Here is a 9,222-nt window from a genome sequence, read left to right on the forward strand (position 1 = left end):
ATCAGTTCCTTTAATTTGTAAGAGTGATAAAATTTCTATCTTATTAATAGAAAATATATTTGAGCAAACAGTTTTATATGCCTTGGTACCTCTGGGGGAATTTATAAACCATGTTATAAGTTATCTTAAAATCTAATGTAGTGGAGGACATTACTCCCAGTTGTGAGGGAGTAACTAGGATAGACTTGTCCACCCATCATAAAGAACTAGAAAAATTGACTAAATATGTGAAACAACTGTTTTTGGAAATCGGAGAACATACATCAAAGAACTTTGATCCCTAAGATAAGATAAATAATCAAAATGGACAATAAAATCATGCTGGCTTTCTTCCTGCCAGCACTTTACAATCCATGCTGGAAGAAAGAACCCAAGCAGAGCATAGGAGAGTCACTAAGTTTGTGAAGGGAAGATTGGAATTCAGGGACGCTCATATGGTTGGAATTTGTAGGAAAGAACCAGAGATGAGAGGACCAGGCAAGGAAAGAGCTCCAAGAATCTGATAGTGATCTGCTCCAAACTATAACTGAATGCTAAGCTGTGCTTGCATGGGGTAAAATTTCACAGTGTCAGGAAAGGACAATTAGAAACTATAAATGAGACAATTCTCAGAGCTCACAAAGGAATGAGAGACTTCTGAGTTTTAACAAACTATTGTTGGAGAGGCCGCATTGCCCACCTGCAACATTCCCCACCAAGAGCAGAGACTTGAGAGGTATCATTTCTAAGTAGTAGGGGTAAATTAGCCTTGCAGTAAAGCCTACACTAGACATGTCCTTTAAAACAGGACTCTAACATATCAAAAAATCTGCAAGTAATTTAACTCCCTTCCAGAAAAAATGCCAGTGCTCCTTAAGAAAACTCAACAACATAAAAGTCAACACTCAACAAGAATCAAAACATGCAGTATTAAGTAAACTAATAATAATAATAATAATAATAATAATAATCATAGACTGAGAAGCTAGAAAATGGGACCCAGTATCCAGGGGGAAAAAGTCATTAAAAAATGTTTTAGCCCAGGCACAGTGGTTCACACCTGTAATCCCAGCACTTTGGGAGGCCAAGGCAGGTGGATCATTTGAGACCAGTCTGATCAATGTGATGAAAGCCCATCTCCACCAAAAACACAAAAATTAGCCAGGTGTGGGGGTGCATGTCTGTAATTCCAGCTACTTGGGAGGCTGAGGCATGAGAATCACTTGAACCCGGGAGGCAGAGGTTCAGTGTGAACCATGATTGCACCATTGCACTCCAGCCTGGGTGACAGAGTGAGATCGTCTCAATTAAAACAAAAACAAAAACAAAAACAAAAAAGCTTTAAAAATTAGAAATGATGATCCTCTGGTAGTTCATGAGCATGATGATTGGGCGTTTCACGCACCTGCGTGAGATGTGCCACACTCGAAACTTGTTACCTTGTCTGCACAATGGGCATCTGACCTGAAAAAAAAAAAAACTGGAAATGAATTATATGATGAAATTATCAAACAAGGATTTGAAAGAGCTAGTGTTAATATGATGAACATTTAATTTTAAATAAAAACATATACATAATACAAAATACAAATAAGAAAATCAAGTCCTAAAGATGAAAAATACAATATTATTTAAGATAAAAATTATCCTGGATTGACTTAGTATAAATTAGATACTGCAGAAGATCAGTAAACTTTAAGATAGAGTAATAGAAACAACGCAAACTAAGGCACAGAAAGAAAAATAGATGAAAGAAAAATAAACAGAGGCTGGGCATGATGGTCCTTGCCTATAATCCTAGCACTCTGGGAGGCTGAGGCAGCAGATTGCTTGAGCCCAGGAGTTTAAGACTAGCCTTGGCAACATGGCGAAATCCCATCTCTATTAGTCAGGTGATGTGGCATGTGTCTATACTCAGCTATACAAGAGGCTGAGGTGGGAGGATCTCTTGAGCCCAGGTGGCAGAGGTTGCAGTGAACCAAGATCTCTCCACTGCACTCCAGCCTGGGTGACAAAGTGAGACTCTGTGTCAAAAAACAAAAACAAACAGACAAAAAAAAACCTTTAGCGGTTTTTGGACAACATTAGGCTTAACTTATATGAAAAGGAAAAATTTTCAGAATAATAAGGTTGTGAATTTTTCAAATTTGATGAAAACAACACACAAATTCCCCCCAAACAAAACCACTAAGAAAAACTCACCTAACACATTATAATAAAATTACTGAAGACCAAGAATAAAAAGAAAATTTTTAAAGTAATCAGAGAGAAAAAAACACATATACAGTAGCAAAATGCAAAGAATTATTAGTGTTCTCATCAGAAAAATTTAAGCCATAAGACAATGGAGCAAAATCATTTAAGTCCTGGGAAAAAAGTTAACCTAGAAATTTCTATCAAATAAAAATGTCCTTCAAAACTAAAGACAAAATACTTTTTCAAAGAAATCAATAAAAGAATTAAATTCTAAGTGTTTTTGCTAGAACTATAAAAAATATTAAAAGGTTGGCCGGGCGCGGTGGCTCAAGTCTGTAATCCCAGCACTCTGGGAGGCCGAGATGGGCGGATCACGAGGTCAGGAGATCAAGATCATCCTGGCTAATACGGTGAAACCCCGTCTCTACTAAAAAAAATACAAAAAACTAGCCGGGCGAGGTGGCGGGCGCCTGTAGTCCCAGCTACTCGGGAGGCTGAGGCAGGAGAATGGCGTGAACCCAGGAGGCGGAGCTTGCAGTGAGCTGAGATCCGGCCAAAAATATTAAAGGGTTTTCAGGTTGGAGAAGAATGCTAGATAGAAACCTGGAACTACATAAAGGAATAAAGAGTGCTGAAAATGACTAATACGGGGATAAAATTTGAATCTTTTTCTTGTTTTTAAATTTTTTTAAAGGTATTTTGTTTTGTAAGGAAAAAATAACAGCAATGAACTGTGTGGTTTATAATACAGAGAGAAATAAAATGTATCTAGAAATAGAACAAAATATAGAAGTGGGTAATGGAATAGAATATTGTTGCAAGGTTCCTCCATTGTCCGTGAAGTAGTGTTATGTCACTAGAATGCCATAAGAAATTAGAAGGGGTAGCCGAGATGGCCAACTAAAAGCAGCTAGTGTGCGCTGCTCTCATGGAGAGGAATGGAACCTCCCCAACACAGGGGAACCTCCCCAACTAAGGGAAGCGGTGAGTATATATCCAACCCCAAGAAACCACACTTCTCCCACAGGTCTTTGCAACCCTCATGTCAGTAAATACCTTCATGAACCCATTCCACCAGGGCCTTTAGTCTGACCAACAGACCGACATAGAATCCCAGCAGATCATGTAATCTCTGCTCAGGCACATGCAGAGACCTGGGAGCCTTAGATACCTGGGCTTTCCTGGCTTCCTAGCAAAAACAGCTGAAACTCTGACAAAGCAGGAGGTCAGGCCTACATACATACCACTAGAAAAGGGGCAGAATCCAGAGAGCTGAGAAGCAACAGTCTGTGGGCCCTGCTTCCATGGCACCTCACAGGATAAGACCTACTGGCTTGGAACTCCATCCAGCCACTGGTAGCAGTGTTATACTTCCCTGAAAAAGAGCTCCCAGTAGCAAGGGTCAGCCACTACCTTTGCTGTTTGGCTGAATTAGCCATTTCAGCCTTCAGGCTTTGGAGAGTGTGAGGTGACTGGGGCCTGAAGTGGGCCCCCAGCACAGCACAGTGGCTATACGCAAATGTGGCCAGACTGCTTTTTTTAAAGCAAGTCTCCAACCCTGTTCCTCTTCACTGGGCAGGACCTTCCAACTGGGGTCTCCAGCTACCCTCACCAGTGTTCTCCAGCAGACAGAGTTTTGAAACCTCCCTGGGAGAGAGCTCCCAGAGGGAGGGGCAGGCCACCATCTTTGCTGTTTCACAGTCTTTACTGCTGATACCTCCAGGTACTAGAAAATCCAAGGTGACTAGAGACTAGAGTAGACCCCCAGCATACTACAGCAGCCCCTCGGAAAAGTGACCAGACTGCTATATAGGTGCATGTCCCCATAGCTCCTCACCGGGCAGGTCCTCCAAGTCTGGGCCTCCAACTACCCCCTGCTGGGCTATTGCACCAGTAGCAGCTCTGCAACAACCTGGACAGAGCTGCTGGAGGCAACTGAAAGCCTCTCTGCCCTCTGCAGTGGAACTGCATTTACTACCCTAGGACTAATGAAGAAGCAAAGACCCTAAATGCCTTATCCATACCTTCAACAAGCTGCAGTTGACCCAAGGAGAGGAAACACAGTCCATCTCCCACAGGTTCTGCACACCTCCGACCCCACCTTGCTCATAACCAGACAAGAAACCCTTGGCTTGGGCCCACACACAGATCCTCCATCCTGGGATGATTGCACTGAGCAGTTGTTGACCTGCATCTTTCTGGGGTGGAGCCCTCAGGAGACAAGCAAAAGACCCTTGGCCACAACGACTACTAAGATCCCTTCCTCTGTTGCCTCCAAGTTGGGGGAGAAACATAAACCCTGAGATGGCCTTAGAGCTGCAGTGGGCAGTGCAGAAGTGACAAGCTGCAATCTACAGCCAGCACTCAAAGAGGAGAGAAGCCCAAACTTTCAGAGCATTGAGAGGGAACCTAGTTGCAACTGTGAGGAAACATAAGGGAGCCACACAACCAAACAAGAGTCTACCAAGTGACCAATAAGGCTAAGTACCATCTACTGGATCACACCCCAAAGCTTCAACACCAAAATGCCTTGCTAACATACGCCCTTGTGAGAACAAAGACAAGAAGTCAGCTTCAAATAAAGACTCTGCACAAACCATGGCACTGAGAAAACATCCAGGAAATAAGTTCATTGACTGTACTCAACCAATACAAGAACTCTGATAACTCAAATGGCCAGAGTGTCATATGTCCTCCGAAAAACCTTACTGGTTCTCCAACAAGGGTTCTTAACCAGACTTAGCTGGCTGAAAAGACAGAAACAGAATTCAGAATATGATTAGAAACAAAGATCATTGAGGTTCATGAGTATGGCAAAACCAAAACCAAGAAAACAAAGAATCACAATAAACACTACCACAGCTGGAAGATGAAATAGCCAGTATGAAAAGGAACCTAATGAATCTGGCAAAGCTGAAAAACACAATACAAGAATTTCACAATGCAATCATAAGTAGTAACAGTGGAATAGACCAAGGTGAGGAAAAAATCTCAGAACTTAAAGCCTGGCTCTCTGAAATAAGACAGTAAAACAAAAATAAATAAAAAATAATGGAAAGCATTGATAAAGGGAGAGGAAAAAAGCAAAAAAACTTGGAAAATGTATTTCAATATATTGTCCATGAACATATTCCCAACTTTGTCAGAGAGGCCAATAATCAAATTAAGAAAATACAGAGAACTCCTGCAAGGTTCTACACAAGAAGATAATGTTGAAGACACATAATCATCAGATTTTCTAAGGTTGAAATGAAAGAATGTGAAAGGCAGCTAGAGATAAACAGCAGGTCCCCTATAAAGGGAACCCCATCAGGCTAGCAGTGGACCTCTCAGTTGAAACTCTACAAGCCAGAGGAGATTGGAGAACTATATTTCACAATCTTGAAGGAAAAAACTTCAACCAAGAATTTCATATCCAGCCAAACTAAGTTTCATAAGCAAAGGAGAAATAAGATCTTTTCCAGATAAGCAAATATTGAGGGAATTTATTACCACCAAATCTGCCTTAAAAGAGATCTTGAAAGGATGATTAAATATAGAAAGAAAAATCATGATCAGCTAATACGAAATTACACTTAAATGCAAAGACCAGTGACACTATAGAGCAACCACACAAGCAAGCCAGCATAATAATTAGCTAACAAGAGAATGACAGGATTAAATCCACACATATCAATACTAACCTTAAATGTAAGTGGGCTAAATACCCCATGAAAAAGGCACAGAGTAGTAGGCTGGAGTAAAAAAAATGCAAGACCCAATGCTATGCTGTCTTCAAGAAACTCATGACACAAATATGTTCAAAATAAAGGAATAGAAGAAAATCTACCAAGCAAATGGAAAACAGAAAAAAGAAGGGGTTACAATCCTAATTTGTAACAAAACACACTTTAAACCAGCAAATATCAGAAAAGAAAGAAAGGCATTACATAATGATAAAGAGTTCAATTCAACAAGACGTAACTATCTTAAATATATATGCATCCAACCCAGATTCATAAAACAAATTCTTAGAGTCCTGCAAAGAGACATAGCCTCCCACAAAATGATAATGGCAGGCTTCAACATGCCACTGACAGTATCAGACAGATCATCGAGGCATAAAATTAACAATACCAGTGATCATTAGAGAAATGCAAATCAAAACCACAATGAGATACCATCTTACACCAATGAATAACAACAAATGCTGGTGAGGTTGTGGAGAAAAGATACACTGTTGGTGGGAGTATAAATTATTTAACCATTGCAGAAAGCAGTTTGGCAATTCCTCAAAGTGCTAAAGGAGAACTACCATTTGACCAAACAATCCCATCACTGGGTACATACCAAGAGGAATATAAATCATTCTACCATAAAAACACATGCGCTGAAATGCTCATTGCAGCACTATTCACAATAGCAAAGACCTGAAATCAACCTAAATGTACAACAACAACAGATCAGATAAAGCAACTGTGGTGTATCTACACCATGGAATACTATGCAGTCATAAAAAAAAAAAAAAAAAAAGATTCTGTCTTTTGTGTGAACATGGATGGAGCTGGAGGCTATTATCCTTAGCAAGCTAACACTGGAACAGAAAACCATATGCCACGCGTTCTCACTTATAAGTGGGAGCTAAATGATTAGCACTTGTGAACACAAAGAAGAGAACAACAGACACTAAGGTCTACTTGAGAGTGGAGGGTGGTAGAAGGGAGAGAAGCAGAAAAAATAACTAATAGGTACTAGGCTTAATACCTGGGTGATGAAATAGTCTGTACAGCAAACCCCCGTGACATGAGTTTACAAATTGTGTGTGACATGAGTATAATAAACCTGCACAAACACTCTCAAACCTAAAATAAAAGTTAAAAAAAAAAAAGAAATTAGATATGTATTTTGCAAACCCTGAAATATCCACTAGAAACAGAAAAAAGATCAAACAAGCCAATAGTGAAGATAAAAAGAAATATTAAAAATACCCTATCAAAAAAGAGCCAGGAATAATGGTAAGACGGAACAAAGAAGAAATGAGACAACAGAAAACAAACAGTAATATTTCAACCAAGCAATGTTAATAATATTAAATATAAACTAAATACTCCAACAAAAGGCAGTGATTTTCAGACTGTATTTTTTACAAAGCAGGATTCAACTGTATGTGATATATTTAAAGAATTCCCTTTAAATACACAAAGATGGGTTAAAATAAAAAGATGGAAAAAGGATATATGAAAAATTTAATATTAAGAAAACTGGGGCCAGGTACAGTGGCTAATGCCTGCAATCCCAGCTCTTTAGGAGGCTGAGGCGGGCTGATCACGAGGTCAGGATGGTGAGACCATCCTGGCCAACACTGTGAAACCGCATCTCTACTAAAAATACAAAAATTAGCTGGGCATAGTGGCACGCGCCTGTAGTCTCAGCTACCCAGGAGGCTGAGGCAGGAGAATCACTTGAATCCGGGAGGCAGAAGCTGCACTGAGCCGAGATCCTGCCACTGCACTCCAGCCTGGGTGACACAAAGAAAAGAAAAGAAAAGGAAAAGAAAATAAAATAAAAGGATAAGTAAATAAAAGAAAAGAAAAAAGAAAAGAAAACTGGAAAGGCTATATTAATAGAAGTCAAATACACTTTGAGACAAGAAATATTACCAAGAATAAAGTCAAATATTTTAAATAATAAAATTATTAAATCATAACAGACCTAACAGTCCTAAGTTTGCATGCATCTAGTTGCAAGATTTCAAATACATGAATAAGGAAAACAACATAACAGAAAGGAGAAGTAGACAGATACAAAATTTTGGTTAACGTTTTCAACACCCTCTCTGAGCAACTGAGAGAAAAAGTAGAAACCAACAAGAATACAGACATCTTGAACAACACTGTAAATCTAACCCAATTTACCTTTATAGAATACCACATCCAACAACAGTATAATGCGCATTCTCTACCATGCTTGTAAAATATTCAAGGTAGATCACATACTCAACATAAAATAAATTTCAAATTTGACAGGATTAAAAGTATACTAAGTATGTTCTCTAATGCCAATGGAACTAAATTAGAATTTAATAACAATAGCCATATCTGGAAAATCTCCTAAGGCACTTCTAAGCAATGCAAGGGTCCGAGAAGAAATTACAAGAAAAATTAGAAAATATTTCAAAATGGCTGACAACTTTTTTAAATTTTAGGGATGAAGCTAACACAGAATTTCGAAGACAATATATAGTTCTAAATGCTCATGCTAGGTAAAAAGAAAGATCTAATATCAATGAACAAAGTTTCCACCTTAAGGACAGAAGAAGGAGGGGGACAAGATGGCTGATTGGATGCAGCCAAGAAGTTCTGCTCCCACCCAGAGGGATCAGATTATTAAGTGAACCACCATAATTCGGGCAGATCTTCAGAAAGAAAATGCCAAAAGTGGGTGGAGAGGCAAGACTGAAGCCAAGCCTGAAGAGGGAGGTCCTGGGGAACCCTGCAAAGGATACCTAAACCCAGGGACTAGTTCCTGACTTCGAATGTCGACTGGGAAAGGGGTGAGTAAGGGAATTGAGGAGTGGCTCACTCTCAGAATGGACCTCTGGAATCCTAACTACAGGGGACCTCATGTTCCCATGGATGCATGAACTGGCAGGGGACGTCCTCGGGGAGCAAGCAAAGACAGGCAGGCCTTCAGATGGCACAAAGCATAGGGGCTTTTGTGTGCTGGGCAGCTCTGGTGGAATGCAGCCATAGACACTCATACCCCAGGGCTCCCCATACCCCTCCGGAAGGCTCTGGTCCCAGCTGACCTTCCAGCCAGGAGAGAGTGGGCAGCTTCCCCATGGGACTGAAGTATGTCTGCTCTACAGGCCCTCCTGCTCGCTGGCCCCTCCCAGGGTCCATATCAAGCTGCCCTGCATAAGCTGGTGCATGCACAGCGCAGCCCCTGCAGCCCAGCGTTGCTGCATCTGAGCACTTTCCTGGCAACCCAGGAACACATCAGATCCAGAATCCCAACCAGAGCTGCAGGACATCCAGGTGCCCCAGGGCTGCAACGTGCAGCTCGGGA

General features: G+C 40.6%; 1 non-coding gene across 1 annotated transcript; it reads left to right on the forward strand.

Annotated features, from left to right (window-relative positions):
• The first annotated feature begins 1,339 nt into the window (after positions 1-1,339).
• Positions 1,340-1,444, forward strand: LOC112625644. The gene has a single exon (XR_003119724.1). It is a non-coding gene; the product is annotated as a small nucleolar RNA U13 (small nucleolar RNA).
• Positions 1,445-9,222: the final 7,778 nt, after the last annotated feature.

This window comes from Theropithecus gelada, chromosome 5 (assembly GCF_003255815.1).
Source record: "Theropithecus gelada isolate Dixy chromosome 5, Tgel_1.0, whole genome shotgun sequence".
Taxonomy (NCBI): domain Eukaryota; kingdom Metazoa; phylum Chordata; class Mammalia; order Primates; family Cercopithecidae; genus Theropithecus; species Theropithecus gelada.